Below are 17,944 nucleotides of genomic sequence, written 5' to 3'. Positions count from 1 at the left end.
GCCCTGACGCGGTGACGCCGAATTCTGACCTCGCCGAGCAGTGACCTGCTAGAAGTTTGCTTTGTTCTGGGTCACATATTCTCAGTGGAGTTATGTGGTATCTCTTTCTCATCTGTTTGGGACTTGTGTTTAGATTACTCCTATCACACAGCGGCGGCTTGTGTAGTGCGCAGGGTTTCGGTGATTCATGTCACCTAGCGGCGACTTGCCGCCTTGACCAGTGACCGGTGACTTTTTGCGTTCAAGGATAAATAGTATCTTAATTGTATTTCAAATACTTTTTGAAGTATTTTGTACTCTATCTTAATTACTTTAATTTTCATGTATTTATACTCTATCTTAATTACATTCTAACGTTAGTATTTATTATCTTATCTTAAATACATTTTTGAGTATCTTGTACATGTCTGCCTCCAGGTATTAATCTGTATCACAGCGCTATCCTGCCATTCCACATATAAAACTACGTGACACTGCACTCGCAAATACAGTATGTTTATATATATATATATACATGCCTGTACACCATTGCTCCGGCATTTCTATTCCAATTCAATCCATTCCGGTGTAATTCGCTGCGCATCTACAAACGTGCCTGACAGCTTATGTCGCGTGATAAATGTTCTTTCCCTGGGGGAAGCACGTTCTCTGTACGTGAATCTCTTTCACATAAATGCAACTCTATAAGCAGGAACTTTGGCTCGCAATGAAAGGGCAGGGTCATCTTGTCAGGATGGAATATTCGCGCACGTCCTGAGAGATCGCAAGAGGTAGATTTTTTTAGGACACGCATATTTCAAAATGTGTTACGTGTCTGACTGTTGAACAGCCTTACCTAGTGAAGTTAGAGGATATCCTCGGACAATATGTAACCAAGGTGCAAGGAAAAAGCCTGAGACGAGCGATACAAGATAATGAAGAAGATGACTCGAGACATTTTCCAAAAACCTGGCATATGGTGTCACTTCCTCTGTCTCTCTCGAGATGGTGATCGAGCGATCTGCCTGCCACGCGGCGGCATACTGCTCCGGGGGCATCGCGCCTCTTGGGTCGACTTCGTGGGCAACTGTGTCACGGCTGTCTTAAAACGGAAATCCAGGAAAAACAAACGTGCAGACAGTACATCAGGTGTTAGAATTCGAAGCCTGTCACCTCTCAGTGTTGAAAGGTGGTTATCTCAATCCCCTACGTGCACGACGTAAACAACGGCAATTGGCCGAGGCAGACCACAATTTGGGACGACACAAACACGTAAGCCTTGTTTGAACCCCTATATGCTCTTTTTCCTTCTTAATACGACTATAATTTCAAATATGGAAATGATATTTACCAAATTGGCGAAGAAAATATTATTATTTAACGCAATCTCAATACTCGGACATACTTATGTGACGCAATACGAAATATACAATGTGATTCAGGAAATTGGCCCCATGATTTTTGAGGGAAAATAATGCAGATATTGCTCAATCGTCGACCATTGAATTTTGTTTTGAGGGACTAAAGAATGTAGTCGAGTAAAGGATGTACGTTCTAGCGTTCAGTTCTAAGAAGGTATTAAGCTAAAGCCCACACTGAACGGAAGTCTTCTACCGAAGAAGCTGGAGAAGCAGACGATACGTTTCAAAAAGAAAACGGGATTCACTATTCCTTTAACATTATCCTGGCCATCGGCTCAGTCCATCGCTGACGGATCAATATCTTAGGAGGATTTCGTTTGACTCACGGATTAGGCTGCTAATGGCAGGGCATCCGAGATAATCGCACGGCTTAATCATTTGTTTTATCCGGTCGAGCTGTCAACAAGAAAGACGGGACGTTGCCATGACAGCAGCGTTAATCCCGGGACTACGTTTGATGCAGTGAAAGATCATGTGCAAGACCCAGAGGGGCAGTGACCGGTTACTTTCGGCGTCGTATTATGTGACGGACCCATACGTCTTCCTCCCTCCAAACTCCCTCTCCCCCCGAGCAACGTGCCCCCAGTCTAGGCAGGCGTACGGCACGTCTACCCAAGGGTAACCCCATCTGCATAAGGATAATATGCAAGAGCGATCGGGTGCTTTAGACGCATATTTGGAGAGATATATGGCCTCTATATACCACCTCCTCGCGGAGGCACTTCTAGGAAAACCAGCTCCCGTGGCATAGTGGTTAGGATGATCGCTTTCCACGCCGAGACTGGGAGGTGACACGGGTTCGAATCCTGTCATCGGCTGTGTTGTCTGAGGTTTTCCCTGGGTTTTCCGAAGACTTTCCAGGCGAATGTCGACACAGTTTCCCCTGAAGTCGGCCCAGGACGCATACTAACCCCCCGTGTCCCCCACTCCTTCCTGCTGTCCTCTCTCCATCTGTCCACGTCTCTATGCCGGCCATAGCCACAGTTGCTTCGCGGCGCTAACACGGAATTTAAAGAGAAAAAAAAACTGCTAGGAAATTGCGTGGGTTGTAATAGAAGAGAACAGGTCACTGTGGTCATGCCGCGGATTTCTACTGGGCCGGTGTAATACACATACTTGGGGCAGTTTTTGGGAGTTGGTATATGGCGTGTACAGTATACCAGCTGTGAGAGGTCGACGTCTGATGGTGCAAAGCTATATGACTCAAATTTGAGCTCTTGGCGAGCGCCGTCACTTGGCACGAGGCTTTTTGAAGGGCATTCTTGGTCCAGTCATCATTCGTTTATTTATTTATTTTCCCCCTTCCCGTTAATTTGCAATCGGCGTCCTGCCTGCGTGACAGCATATATCTCCATGCCTCCCTGTTCTCGTCCCATGTCTGTGCCTACCTTTTACATACCTGTGCGCCTTTTTTTATCCACCACCTACACTCTTAAAAATGAACTTCACCGCATAGCACGCTCCTAGCCAACCATCATCTCGAATGATATCGTTATCTGCCCTGATTTGTTGAAAACGGGAGGCGTACGCCTTTTTGTGACACTTATGCTGTTCATAATTGTCACAAAAAAGGCGTACGCTTCCCGTTTTCAACAATTCACGGCAGATAACGATATCCTTCGAGATGATGGTTGGCTAGGAGCGTGCTATGCGGTGAAGTTCATTTTTAAGAGTGTACCACTTCCACTGAATATGATCCTTCATCGTATAGTGCATAATCAGTTTTCTTCCTTGACAGCATTTTATATCGATACGTCCCCTGTTTGCATCGAAACAGAAGCAGTTCCGACGTTGTAAACATTGGCATCTTCTCGCGCGCTTCTGTTGGGTTGGCCCACAGTACCCGATTCATGAATGCTGAGACTCTGGGATACGTTTAAGTGAAGGAAAGAAGTGGTAGAAGCGAATAAAATTTATTGCTATACACTCTAAAAACAGAACTTCACCGCATAGCACGCTGTGCTCCAACCATTGCCAAGAATGATAGGGTTATCGATTCTGACTGGAAGAAAGGGGGGGGGGCGTACGCCCTTTTGTGACAATTTTCATATATCAAAATTGCCGCAAAAAGGCGTACGCCCCCCTCTCTCTTCGAATCAGAAGCGATCACCATATCATTCGCGGCAATGGTTGGCGCACAGCGTGCTATGCGGTGAAGTTTTGTTTTTAGAGTGTACCTGAGGCGAGCTCTGGATTCTTTACGCTGTCTGTTGTTTCAGAAATCATCAACAGATGGTAGCCTGCCACCGTATGCGCGCCACAATGGTCTCTGTCAAGGGCCACTACTCATCTGTAACCTTTTGTAACAATGAACTCTGTGCATCCTCGAGCATCACCTCACTGCATTCTTAAAAACGAACTTAGATGAACGAAAGATAGCGTCTTATCTGCTCTGATTTATTGAAAACGGGAGGCGTATACGCCCTTTTTTTTTGTGGCACTTATGCTGTTCATAATTGTCACAAAAAAGGCGTGCGCCTCCCGCTTTCAACAAATCAGGGCAGATAACGACATCATTCGAGATGATGGTTGGCTAGGAGCGCCGCTATGCGGTGAAGTTCATTTCTAAGAGTGTGGCTATATATGTGCCATGTATCCCAAAGAAGAAACAGACCGTGCTAAAGTTAACAGGGCTACTTACTCCTCTTCCTTTGAACATTGTACCACCACAAGCCTTTCTGCAAACTGAATATTCCACTCAGCACTGTTTCCAACTTTTCTTTTTATTTATTTTATATATATTTTTTTTTTGCTTCCCAAATGACAATGCCATTTGACGGAACAAACGTTTTGCCATTACTTCGTTTTCTCCGATCGTTCTCAGCTTCGTAGTAAGCGTGGGGAAACGCACACATGCGGCTCCCTCTCAACCTCCTGTCCGCCTCGCACTCAGCTTCCAAAACCCCGCTGCTTGAGTTTCCGTGCAGACAACACCCGTTCGGCTTCCGCTTATTTGGAGCCCGTGCGTCAATCTGCGGCCAGCAACCAGCCGTATGCCCCCCCTTTCCTATATTGCCTCATGGAAGTCGGCGTTTATTTATTCACCAATATTCTTAGCCCTGAGGCCACGACCATCGGAAGGAAGAAGAAGAAACTCCCTCACTTGCACGCAAATAAGCCAGACAAGAGATGGCCCCCGAATCACGCCCCGGGGTACACGAAAAAGAAGACATGTTTCAGCAATATTGCAACTTTCCCCTATGCTAATATCGAACCATCCTCTCCGACGAGAGATGAAGTCATCTAGCTTCAAGTACGTATATACAGCTGTATTTCGTTATGGGCGCAGACACGGAAGAGTCACTATGCGTGCTTTAACGGAATAATATATATATTTATCGGGCGTACGGCTATGTGAGTGAACAGGTACTTCTGCCTTGTTCTCGTAGCCACTGCATTCTGTGAATTGAAGCGCCACACCGGTAAAGGATCTGACAAGAGCAAGCATCTTTCATCGTTAACCATCCTGTGTCCTTTGCGTGCGTTGTGCTGTTTGAAAGAGCTTTTGTACCACCATAAAAGGGTCCTTCCGTGTAATTCAATGCAGTGGATACAAAGTAAAATCCTTCACCGATATAATGCAGTATCACTGTAAGGACGTTACTGGACGAATTGTTCAACATAAAATGTTGTTGCGATGCTGCTGTTCCTGCTGTAACCGAATTGCAGTTGCACGCACGAGTTGAAACTCGTGAAAAAAAATGGTTTCCATAGATGAACGTCACGGTCGAATTCCATCAAGTACAAGTACATCAGCGTTGATGTGCAGGAAGCAAAACGGCAATACGACCGTGGAGTTTCTCTTTCGACAACTTTTCGAGGCAAGGACATGGATGCTAACAACAAAAGCCCATGCAGCTAAGTTTGCAGATATTGTCGACAAAACGTGCGGCCTGCGTGGGTATGAAGAGGAGACTGCGGAGCATGTAATATTAAAATGTGAGAGCATTCGAGCGCGCCGCAATGTAACATAACACTATGGGAGGCATTAGGTTTCCCAAACGACAGGGGCGAGATAAACATGGAAGCGGTACAGACAACAAAGGATCGTTCAAACGAGTGGTGGTACAGGAACAGTCGGGATCATCATCTGTATGTGGGATGGGGAAATATGTAGAGGTGATTCGTGTAATTTTCTTTTTCAGGCTAGGTGGCGAATGCTAGCGCCCGTTGCAAAGCGGAAAGCCGCAATATCCTATCCAATCCAATCCAAGTCAATCATACTTCTGTCGCTCCATCGAAGTTCAATCACTAGCCACCAGTCAACCTCAACAAAACCACTACAAAAAGGTGGAGTAGTTACCCCTTTTAGGCGGTAACAGTTGTCGCATATGTTGCGCCTAAAAGGTTGAAGTTCTATACCTGCTACATACGAATGATAGGGTTACCGCTTCTGATTCGGTGAGCGAGGGGGGCGTGCGCCTTTTTGTAGCAATTTGGATATATGATAATTGCTTTTACCACCCTTTTACGCCCTTTATCAGGCGCTATGTTGAATTACACTCTTAAAAATTAGTTTCACCGCATAGCACGCTCCTAGCCAACCATCATCTCGAATGATATTGTTATCTGCCGAACTTCTCGAATGATATTGTTATTTGTTGAAAACGGGAGGCGTACGCCTTTTTTGTGACACTTATGCTGCTCATAATTGTCACAAAAAAAGGCGTACGCCCCCCGTTTTCAGCGAATCAGGTCAGATAACGAAATCATTCGAGATAATGGTTGGCTAGGAGCGTGCTTTGCGGTGAAGTTCATTTTTAAGAGTGTAGGTGGTAACTATAGAAGTTACCACTTTTTCACACCCTTTTTTCTTCTTAGAGTGTAGTGGGCTCTGAACAATTACAGCATAGTATTTTCGGCGGTCATTCGCCGCGGTCTACGACACCGTGACCGTGTCAATACTTTGAACAGCGAGAAAGTAAATCAGCGTGATATTTTAATGAGGCAGTTAATTAGAATTTCGCGTCCCTCCTCACGTGCACTTCCAAAGTGACAACCTAACCGCATCAAATCTCTGCTTCTGGGGCACAAGGATAGGTCCAACAACGTCGAGCCGGCAGATGATATTCTATACTATAGACGAGATAGTGCAGAGCTCTTTCGATGCAGATTCATTAGTGGCCTCGACAGATACCAGAAACACGGAGAGCTAATCACCATGCCGCGTAATTGTGTGGCCGAAGTAACCCCACGTTACGTAATGCTGCACGGTCTGTGTTGATGAGAGTGCACACGCTAACCGATGCTTCCCGCTGACAATTTATAGCTATACGTAAGGTTGTGGCTACAATTACCATGCTAATACGCCTCGTCTATAAGTATAGAGTAACGCAGGGCTCGAAAACTATAGCAGCATCGCAGCAAACTTCCCATGTCAGCCGAGACGTATACCTATACGTTCCTGCTTGTAATTGCAGTAGTTTAAAATCGTGGTAAAATAGTTCCGGCACACCAAAGCGGATGAAAGGCTTTGACGCATGGTGTCAATACAAAGCAGTGGATTGTACACTTTTAAATCACAGGTGGTGGTGGTGGTGAAAGGGGTCGCCATTGTCGTGCTCACAGAGGTGGGCAACGTCACGACTGGCGCCCTGGGGGAATGTGCGCCCTGGGCCGACTTCTAAGGGAACTGTGCCGACATATGTCTGAAAGCGTCTGAGGAAAACGCAGGAAAAACCTCAGACAGCACAGACGGCATCATGATTCGAACCCGCGCGGGTACCTAGCTCCCTTAAAACGCAACTTCACCACATAGCACGTTGAAGGCCAATCATTGCACAGAATGATACTGTTATCACTCCTGATTTGTGGAAAGCGCGGCGGAGCGTACGTACGCCTTTTTGTGACAATTAACGTAACTACGTCATTCATAAGTGTCACAAAAAGGCGTCCGCCTCCCGTTTTTAGCCAATCAGGGGGCAGAACGATGTCATTCAGGATGGGGGGTTGGCTAAGAGCATGCCATGCGGTGAAGTTCAGTTTTTTCTGTTCTGCTCTATTTTTTTATTATTATTCTGTTTTAAGAGTGTATAGCGGTGACTCGTGGAAATCATGCATATCCATGACGTATTTTAATAATTTCATGACCATTCTTCATTCGTGCATTATTTATGCTGTTGTCATATCATCATTAACGAAACCAGCCCCTGGTGGTCTGCGCTACTAACCACTATTTAAAAGTACAAGTGAAATGCAGTATAGCCTGTATTCCGCACTTGTGAGGTCGCAGTTTTCACGTTACTTTTAACTACAATCCAATAGACGACTTCAGAAAATCCCAGTGCTCCTTGCGCACGCATTGCATTCTGGGCGCTTGCTAAGCGAGGGAAGGAAGAATAATCCTTCACATTTCGCTTTCGCTGACCTTGACACGTCGTGGACAATGAACCGGTAGGGGAGAAATCGGAACAGTTTGGAGGCCACCAGTTTCTTTCGTCTCAGTAAACTCCCACAGTTCAAAGCGGCGCTAAGCACTCTGGGATTTTCTGAACTCGTCTACTGCTTTTCAGTTCGAGTCGAATAGCCAAATGAATTTGAATCACTAAGCCGCTCTCGACATTCCTACCGGAGTGGTTCCGCTCTCTTAAGAATCGTAGGCGAAATGATGCTCTCACACATGTATATTCCCTCCTGACGACAGCGATGTCGTTCCTCTCATACACAGCCTAATACCGTCACGTCAAAGAAAAACGTGTTAAAACTGCTTAAGCTCTGTTCTCCCACGTACCCGACAATAACCGAAGAGGCCATATTAAACGATATGTAACTTCCCACCTATAGTACTTGCCACACGTATGCAAATGCGTCTCGTTGGTATCGTCTTTAAATATCACCGGCAGCACGAGGTTCGGTAAAAGGAGATTTCCCGTGCGTCATAAGAGGATTCTGTCGCTATAAGTCCATCAGAATGAGACACGTTGAGCCGCATACCGTTACAGCTAATACGATAGCTCCCTTCAGTGTACTCACATGCACCCGTGGAGTACAGCCAGAAAAAATATTTCGGAAGGGGTACTACATGAACTTCACATGGGGGAGGAGGATTCCCCCCCCCTCGTTTCCCTCTCCCAAACGCACTACCAAGGGTACTGACATTCGCTGTGTGCCATTGTCGGCAGCAGAATTTGGCGGTATACACAGGGGCTGAAGACACGTTTTTCAAGTACGTAAATAGGTGTCTTTGTCAACACCGAACACCAATGGCTTTATATCCCTTTGACGTTAAATTTCTTTTAAGCTTGCCTACATATCCAGCGCCATCATGGCCCCCAACAAAGGTATTGGCGGAAATTATGCGAAGCGAAGTGAGAATGATTTCGGTTGAATTGAACTGCTCGTGCCCACAATACGCATTGGTGGACTGTTTTTGAAGCGCTATTTTGTATCAAAACAATAGGGGTTATGCAGATAGGATGCGTGTTGTGTTGCACAAACTGCTGGTAAGACTGTTAAAGAAAGAGCCTCACGGTGCAAGCAGCCGATATTTCTGACAGAGACTGTCACTGTGTATTCACACGAGCGACATCGTCACGGAATATCCTAGTGGAAGAAAAAGCGAAAACACTGCTTACAGAGACAAAGTTCCGTCCCGTGCTATGTACGCATTCACACGGTGCAGAATATCGGGCGTGGCGTACTGCGCATTTAGCAGACGACACCGTCAGCGTGTTTTCCTGTCGTCTGCTACGGAATATCTTGTGGCTGTGTAGCAGGATATTCCCCACGGTTAGCAGTGTACGTGAAGACACGACGTTGTTGCATATTCAACTTTTTTCGAGCGCAGACTGGATAGTTATCAATATTATTAACCTTGAAGAGGGGAAATAAAGTCACACATCCTACAGCTTTTACTCCACCACTTTCTTGTTTGTTTGTTTCGTGTTTTATGGCTGTTCAGCTATACTCATGAATCGCATTCGCCAGATTGATTCCGTCTAACCATTCAACCCAGCATGCTATTCGAAACGAAAGCCCTCCCTCTCTGGCTGTCTATGTATAATAAAGCACGTGCACATTCCTTTAGAAAAGCCCTCTACACAAACAGATATGAATTGCCGCTCAAGATGAAAGCACGCTTCACAAACCTTGATAAATGACTACACACAGACGAACATCATGAATATCTCAGCCCACCTCGGGTGTGCAACACGGAGGCCTCCATTCGTAATGTACGTTTCTCGTACGGTAACATGTTAAACGGCCGTTATTTGTTTTCGAATGCCCCTTACGTTCCGGACTCGTGCCAGATGTATAGGTCTCCTTTGTATTCGAAGACGTTTCAGACATTTTAAAGACAAAACCTTCCATTCGATGATGCAGGAGTGCAGTAGAAGCGATGATTTGCAGTTTGAAGCTCCGTCTTGTGATAGATTTTTTTTCTTTGTTTATTCCGTGTTGGGGCCGCAAGGCAACTGTGGCTATGGATTGAACGTAATGCGGCTATGGATTGAACGTAATGCGGCTTCGGAATTCGTTGGCGTCAAATTGTGCGGAGGAAGTGTGAGTGACGTCACAAATCATGCTTTTGTTGCAACATTTTTTTAAAAATTCGTGTTAGTGCCGCGAAGCAACTGTGGCGATGTGCGGCGTGCAGATGTAGACAGATGGAGAGAGGACAGCAGGAAGGAATGGGGGACAAGGGAGTTCGTATGCGTCAAGGGCCGACTTTAGGGGGAACCGTGCCGACATGTCGTGCCATGCTCGTGCTTAAGACTGGGAGGTGGTCGGTTCGAATCCTACCACCGGCTGTGCTGTCTGATGCTTTTTCCTGGGTTTTCCCGAAGACTTTCCAGACGAATGTGTCGGCACAGTTTCCCCTGTTTCCCCTGAAGTCGGCCCAGGACGCATATACTAACCCCCATGTCCCTCCACTCCTTCCTGCTGTCCTCTCTCCATCTGTCCACATCTGTTCGCGCCTCTCATAGCCACATTTGCTTCGCGGCGCACTTGCACTGCATATATACAGTGAACCCTCGTTAATATGACCCCCGATAGCATGACATACGCGCCTTACGCCCATACTCCTGGGGAACAATGCGGTGAAACCTCTCCAAATTCCCCCCGTTAATATGACAATTCCGCATTATGACCAAAATTTTCGGGAACGACCATGGTCATAATAACGAGGGTTCACTGTATATATATATATTCAATTTTCCAGTCTTTCGCCGCGTTCATCGGGGTGAAATTAGCGATCTCCATGCAGGCCACACTCCGTGCATCTTTTCTTTGTATCTAGCACGAAGTGCGATTGTTACCTGCTCCGTAATTTGGTTACGTCAGCGAAAAAAAAACTGCATTGAAGTGGAACCTAATTAAAAGAGCGCAGGAGAAACAAGGAGGCTAACAGCTATCCAGGTGTTCATCGCTTATGTTAACGGCGTCGGAGTTCTGTGCGATACACGCAGCTGCAGCCCCCCATCTAATGATAGTGAATGCGCCGAAAAAACACAATGCAGTCACCATTCCTGTCAGTATACCGATTTTCTTGTCGTACGCGACTGTCGCATCATCGTACACGCACAAGGTGAATGCTTCGCATACTAGATTGCTTCGAAAGAAAGCGAAAACAAAAAGCCGGTACGGGAAGTATTTGTCTATCGAATTTAGCGGAACGCTATTTTTTTGCGCGCAGCCGCCTGTCAGGGCAAGGCTGGGAATGTCAAGGTGTACAACGGATCTTCATGCGCACATACAAAAAAATAAAATAAAAATAAAAAAGTGTCAGGCATAACAAGCAGCGTAGAGAGAAGGCTGGCAAGGGGAGATGTTGACGATATTGATCGTGTTTATGTCTATAGTATTTCGCGTCATGCAGATGAATGCACATAATGAGCTCGTTCTTGCAGCGCAAAAAACAATGACACAAGCGAACAACTAAAGCCCATTTCAGTCTTCCATTTGTATTTACATACCAGGAGCAGTGAGATTTAAAAAAAAAGTATTAATCATCCACATTTCACTAAAAATAGGTGATGATAACATAGAATTTGTTAATAGTGAAAAGTTACTCAGTGTCTATACTTTCAGAGCAACATCACCTGCGACGATCACGTGGAGCACATAAAAAGTAAGATACCTAAATCTGTGGGAGTCCTCTGCAGCAAGCGCTACATATTATCTACAAACATAAAGTTGATGGCATACAATGCTTTGTTCGTACTTAAATTACTGCAGCCTAATTTGGGGGACCACGGCATATGGTAATTTACACACTCTATTAAGGTTACAGAAAAAGAGCCTTAGGAGTATAGCGCATTTATCCTCCCTATAGACCCTGTAGACAGTCCACTCTTCAAAACTCTCCTGCTCCGAACATACCTGCTCCGAAGTTATACCACTATCGACTACTCACAATGTATAAAAATGCTCGTAACAGCACTTTTCTTAACTTATTACACCTTGCTAACACACGTCACACACACACACAAAAAAAAAAAAGAAGACTGGAAAATTCCGTTCTCAAGGACGAACTACGGTAATCAAAAACTATCCTTTCAAGGGCCTGTAATTTTAAATGAATTCCAAATCGATATAAAAACTTCCAACAAACAAATTCGTCAAATGTTACTTGTTTGAGTCTGCCTAGTATTATGTTAACTACTGTTTCATTTGTGTTAGTCATTATAAGACGTTAAGTCAGTATATATATATATATAGTCGTTAGATAAGATGCATTGATAAGTGACATAGTGAACATAGCCTTGTGTGTATTTTCCCTGTGTATTTTTCCTTGACAGCTGTCACGGTCACAGTGGGAAACCAGAGGCCTTGTCAAGCTGCTTCTTGCAGCTTTTTGCACTGGGCCTCCCACATTGTACTTTGTTACAACGTGAAATAAAGTTTCAATTCAACCCACTTCAATTCAATTCAAAACATATTCGTTGTCAATAGTAGTCTTTGTGCCCGATTCCAAACCAACGAGGAAGGTTATACCTCCACCTCGTTCTAAGTGAAAGGGGTGGCAAGTTGTGTGTGTGTGCGTGTGTAATCAGTCAAGGTTTCTCCTCGGGGCTTGCTCCACTTTCTTCTCCTGTAGACATCTAGGCTAATTAGAGTGACGTGATGGTCACGTGGTTTCATCTCTTTATCAATGCCAACCATTAGACCACAAATCACGCGACCTACTTAGGTCTGTAGCAATTTCATTCCACGAACTTCTCAGATCGAGGTAGGCATATCGCACTGCACGTAAGCCTATACTATGTAGGATGCAGACCGCTATATTTCCCCCGGTAGCTTCCGTGTCGTGTTTCAGAATCAGCGATGCGACTTCGGTGTTTGATGACGTCATGCTAACTTAGCTTAACATGTGCAAGATTTCGTATCGAAGATGACTCTCACATTCTTGAAAACGATTGCGCAGACATGAATTTCCGTGAGAACGCATAGCACAGAAAAAGCAGGTCACAAAAGCTTACTAATCAACGATACAACAATAATAAATGACGGGAAAGTGATGATGACATGGGATGTTTCCAAGCAATCAATCGAAGATGCAGTGGAAGCTTCTCCTTTTCCAGCTTTGAAAAAGGAGGAACTTCCTCGACCGCATAAGTATCGGTGCCCTTAAAATATTGTAAATGGCCACTTCCCCTATTTAATAACCCAAATGCGTAACATATAACCCACCGGCAAATTCCTGCCCAAGCCATGCTGACTGATTCCCCCGTCCATTGTATCACTTCGTGGCAGTCCGAGCTACATACATACACGCATATTACGGTTGAATGTGAAGTACATGTTTTCTTCCGCGAAAAGAGGAAGGGGGCAAACGTTCCCGCCGTCATCGCTTTAAATTATCGTTTGCTTGACAACCTGTGTCGTCCTCGTTTTGAGCATTTCTGTGACACGTGCCTCTGTTGATGCCCCGGAGGGTGTTGATAACACGGCGTCGTAAACACCCCCCGTTCGTGTCTACTGACGTCACACTGCAAATGATCCTCCAAGGCTGGAAACGAGAGAGGAGGTGAAATACGAGGGGAGAGACGCAAACAGAAACGAACGGCTGTTACATAACGCGTGTTTGCGGTGCAACTTTGGCAACAGCTGTTCGGCACAGACGAGCTTCCAAATAAAGCGCGGCGATCCACAGGGATAAGCGCACATCGAGTACGGCACACATGGATAAAGTCTTTAAATTTTAAACCGTAACCGGCAGCTTCGCAGAATTAAACAATCCCATCAGCACGCAGGCTGATCGAAGCAAACGCCGGTACGAGCAGCTATTTCGAACAGTGCAAAATATCGGCTGCTCCTGACCCTGAGGCTTTTCCCTCAAGCTACCTTCACTGCATCGCCCGATTTTCCGCTTTTCAAGGTCAGTACTTAGGGATAGTCACAGACTTGTACGTCTCTTGAGTATACGTACTCAAAACACAGTATTTTGAATATTTTTTTTCCGGTATTTGCTACCTTATAGTACTCAAAATACTTTCCTTCCTCTTCAAGCCGTATTCAGCACACTTCCCCGCCGTGTCCAGGTTTTCATTTCTTTTTCTTTAATTTTTTTCAGGTTTTCTTTCGTGTTATCGCCGCGAAGCAACTATGGCTATGAGCGGCGTACAGACGTGGACAGATGGAGAGAGGACAGCAGGAAGGAGTGGGGGACAGGGGAGCTAGTATGCGTCCTGGGCCGACTTCAGGGGGAACAGTGCCGACATTCGTCCGGAGAGTCTTCGGAAAAACCCAGGGAAAACCTCGGACAGCACAGCTGAGTGACAGTATTCGAATCATCAGCCAACTAATCAATCAACAATACAACATTTACTTGACACCAAGACCTTGCAAATAAGACGAAGTTGATTCCTTTCATTTCTACGGCCACGGTCAGAATATGCGCTTCACTTACTGCTAATACTAGAGTACTTTAAAAAGTATCTTAACTACTTCTTAGAGTATTTAGTGCTCTACCCAAATTACTTTCAGGTTTGAGTATTTTGCACTCTATTTCAAATACTTTTTACGTGAAGTACTTAGTATCTTATTGTAAATACTTTTGCGCAGTATTTTGTACACGTCTGGATATGGTCACTATGTTGAAAGGTCGTGCCCGTAGCAAACGATTGAACCACAAATGTTGCCATCCTCTGCTCATCGGTAATCGATGGTGCTCCTGCTACTGATTTATCCGAGATGGGCGCTCCTTATTGATCTACTGTGGAAGCTGGCAAGTCCCGTCATGTGTTCTGCTGCTTGCCGAAATATTCCGGCTAGACGGTTAATCTTGCGGAACTGCAGGTCTTGTCGCGCGCTGTCCAACTTTTCTTACTCCGATCCTCCCGGTTTCCTTCCTCTGTTTCTGTTGTTTTTTTTTCCTTTCTTTCTGTCCCTTCTATTTTTTCCATTTTTTTTTTTTTTGTCGAAGCGCTAAACTGTATGTAAACGACGAAAAAACAAATCTGTTTGTACAATACAAGGAATGGCAACGGCGGCTGAGATTCCTTTTTCGTAACTCTGCTGCGTACCATTCGAACTTGAGAAATGCAGCCAACAACCATCCTCATTCGTCAGGATCAGTGCCACGGGTCTTCTGCATATGCGCAAAAAAACTGGAAGCCCTTGCCGTCCATTTTATTACGACAGCGCGGTGTCGTCCTAAGACGGATTGTAGTAAGCTGCTCAGCAATAGACGTAAATTATACACAAATAGTTGTAGGGGCAACTTTAAACGAACGATGCCAACGGAGAAAGTAAACAGCTTGAATAGAATAGGGTTCCCATGCGCTTTGGAACCGCGTAGAGATGAGGTGTAGTCATAGCGCATGCTCAACCCGCGCCCTGTCCTGAAACTGCCTGATGTAACTATTGTAATAGTGCCCGCAAACCGCAAACTACTAAAACAGAGATATAGGCTTGATGTTTCAGCCTCAGAACATCAATTCCCATCATGTAGGCTTGTCCGTAAAGTTCCGTCTGGAACACGCGGACAATCACCCATCTCATACCAGGACAACTCAAAGACAATCCATACCAGGAAAACTCATAACGGGGAGTATAATTGATGATCCAGAAAAGGTTTTGAGTTAGAGAGCGATGGAATCCCACTTTCTGACGACTATACCTATTCGTGGTGAGATGTACCTACCTATAGGAGGAAGGAACAGAGATGGTTTCAGTACAGGTTGGCTATGGTAGTATGTTTTTTTTTTTGTTTTTTGTTTTCTAAGAAGCAAGGGCGATTAGTTTTACGGCGTAGTGATACTAGTGGTATGTGGAGGTTAGATTTAAGTGATGTGATGCAGTGACGTGATAACTGCGGAGGATAACACATTTTATGGCACGACTGAGTAACTCCTGAGTCCCGATGAGGGTCCCAAATTGCTGCCGCGCATTCCAATTTGGACCTAACAAATGCTTTCTATAGCGTTACTTTCTGATTTAGAGGGGTAAGCAAGGTATTACGTATGCATAGTCTAAGGTGCGACTGACGTGGTTAACACAACAACGACAACAACAATAAATGAAGGAAAAGTGATGATGACATGGGATGTTTCCCCGTGGTGGCCACAGGGCCCTACCCCACTTCACAAAGGTTGATATGAGAGGATGAATTATGGTGGCGGCGTTGTTAACAACGTACTCAATATTTGGTCGCCACGACACGTCAGCCCTTGATTACTGTACTGTTACCCAACCTGTGTTACACATATGCATATTGTATTGCTGTGTTGCAGTCTGTACTGCATCTATTGTTGTTGTTGTTGTTGATGTACTTCTACCGTGAAGTATTGTAGCCTCGCATGAACTTATGTGGCATTTTATTGTAGTTCAATCGTGTATTTGTCATTTCCGTCCTCTCTGCTCAGTTATTTTATTTTTAATTCCGTGTTAGCACCGCGAAACAACTGCGGTGTAACTGTGGATGTATGCATGTACCGGTCGTGCGTATTCCGTGATCTTTGCGAGTGCATTTTTAATTTTTTAAATGTACTTCAGTAAAAGGTTATACGCGTGAATTTTCTTTAATATAAGTCACGTCCCGCAACAGTTGTCCTGCTTTGCTCTTTTCCCGGTATGAGTTATCCTGGTATGAATTGGCCCGGTCAGTTTGTATCCTGTGTTTATCCCGCGTTTAGCCCGACTCCTGCATGAAAACGCGATACCGTATTTCGTACTGCTCTTACCGCTGCACAATTAGAAAGTTGAACATTAAAAGAAACTACGATTAAAGAAAAGAAAAAAAAGGAAGGTGAGGTCTTTTTGCGTGATTAGCATAATGAGAGGACGAGCAACGGACGCCACAATAATGGGCAATCAAAACGCGCATGTTCCACGTCGTCGGATTAAAATCTAATCCTGCCTTTTCAGCAGCGACAAACGGGAACGCACTTCAGTAAATAATAGTGGCAAAGGACTCGTTAGTGTTCCGTGTTCTCTTCGAGTCGTTCTGCGTCACGAGCGGTCTCTGGAATTTTTTTCTGGAAATACAGCGTAATCCGAATATAGGTGCTTCTCACCGGTATGACTCGACATACAAGAAAATGCAGGTATTCACAGTATAGGTTGGTGCCGTTCTGGACGATGCGTTAGAAAAAGCGTACACTATAATGAGACATGAGAACATCCGTCTGTGACTACGTTTATATATGGAACGAAGCCAGCACCGGCACCTTGGCATTTTTCGCATTGTAGCGTACTACTAATAAAGGTAATGATAATTCGTGGCCCGTCTTCCCATACTGTGTTCACGAGTTTCAATTAAGACACACGCTCGTACGTCTCCAGACAAGTTTTCACTTGCACTGTGACGGGAGGATAATATTTAATATGCAACTGAATCACATAAAATATCCGGAATTATTTTTGCAATGCACTTCGCAAGGAACCGCTTGACGCACAACTCTTGCTCATATTAACTGATAAATGCGGCTCATGTGAGTGAGACCAACAATAGGCAAGCCCCAACCACCAGACAAAAGCGACACTGTGAACGCAGGTCACATCGCCAGCGCCTAAGATCACCGGGGAATACAACCCACGTCCCGGTCTCACGCCGTACCCATCCTGATGAAGATAAAACATTCATGGGCACACAAACTTGACCTCCGATCCTCTGCGAACGTGCCGTTAAACGACAACAACTCGCGGGTGATGCGCTCCTTTGTGGGGATAGCACGACGCCAGACAAAATGATCACTTGCTACGTGCTCCTCAAGAGGAGAAGTCAGGTAACTGTTTTCCTTCGGAGACACAGAATACGATTTCTGATCACGTGTCCGATTAGGGCGCCGCTACTGTTTTCGCTCCTGTTATTAACCGCACGCGACCGTATAGTATACAAGTGACCCGCTTATAGCGATGGACACTCATCGCTATAGGCGGTTCCTCCTGTAGTATGAGAACAGTGACCAGAGTGACAGAAGTTACTCGAACTTTAGTGCCAGTACCGGTCCGATACGTCCAAAGCTCCTCAATATCGAATCGGAATATATCGTTATATACAGCACACAACTTTATTTGGACGGGATGAATGGGGAGTTTCATCGCCAGGGGCGATCCTCTACCCCATTGTTGGTGTATCGTTATATAAGTATTTGTCT

At 45.1% G+C, this 17,944-nt stretch overlaps 1 protein-coding gene and 1 long non-coding RNA gene across 6 annotated transcripts in view; one reads left to right on the top strand and one right to left on the bottom strand.

Moving 5' to 3' along the window:
• The window catches only part of LOC135401529 (cGMP-inhibited 3',5'-cyclic phosphodiesterase 3A-like), a 282,793-nt gene that overhangs the window by 244,946 nt on the left and 19,903 nt on the right, over window positions 1–17,944 (bottom strand). The window lies entirely within an intron of this gene.
• On the top strand, window positions 11,433–12,261 carry LOC135400079 (uncharacterized). The gene is made up of 2 exons (XR_010424512.1): window positions 11,433–11,472; window positions 12,143–12,261. It is a non-coding gene; the product is annotated as an uncharacterized LOC135400079 (long non-coding RNA).

The sequence above is a fragment of the Ornithodoros turicata genome, chromosome 7 (genome assembly GCF_037126465.1).
Source record: "Ornithodoros turicata isolate Travis chromosome 7, ASM3712646v1, whole genome shotgun sequence".
Taxonomy (NCBI): domain Eukaryota; kingdom Metazoa; phylum Arthropoda; class Arachnida; order Ixodida; family Argasidae; genus Ornithodoros; species Ornithodoros turicata.
Note: the sequence above shows the minus strand (reverse complement) of the source record. Positions and strands in the feature narration are given on the sequence as shown.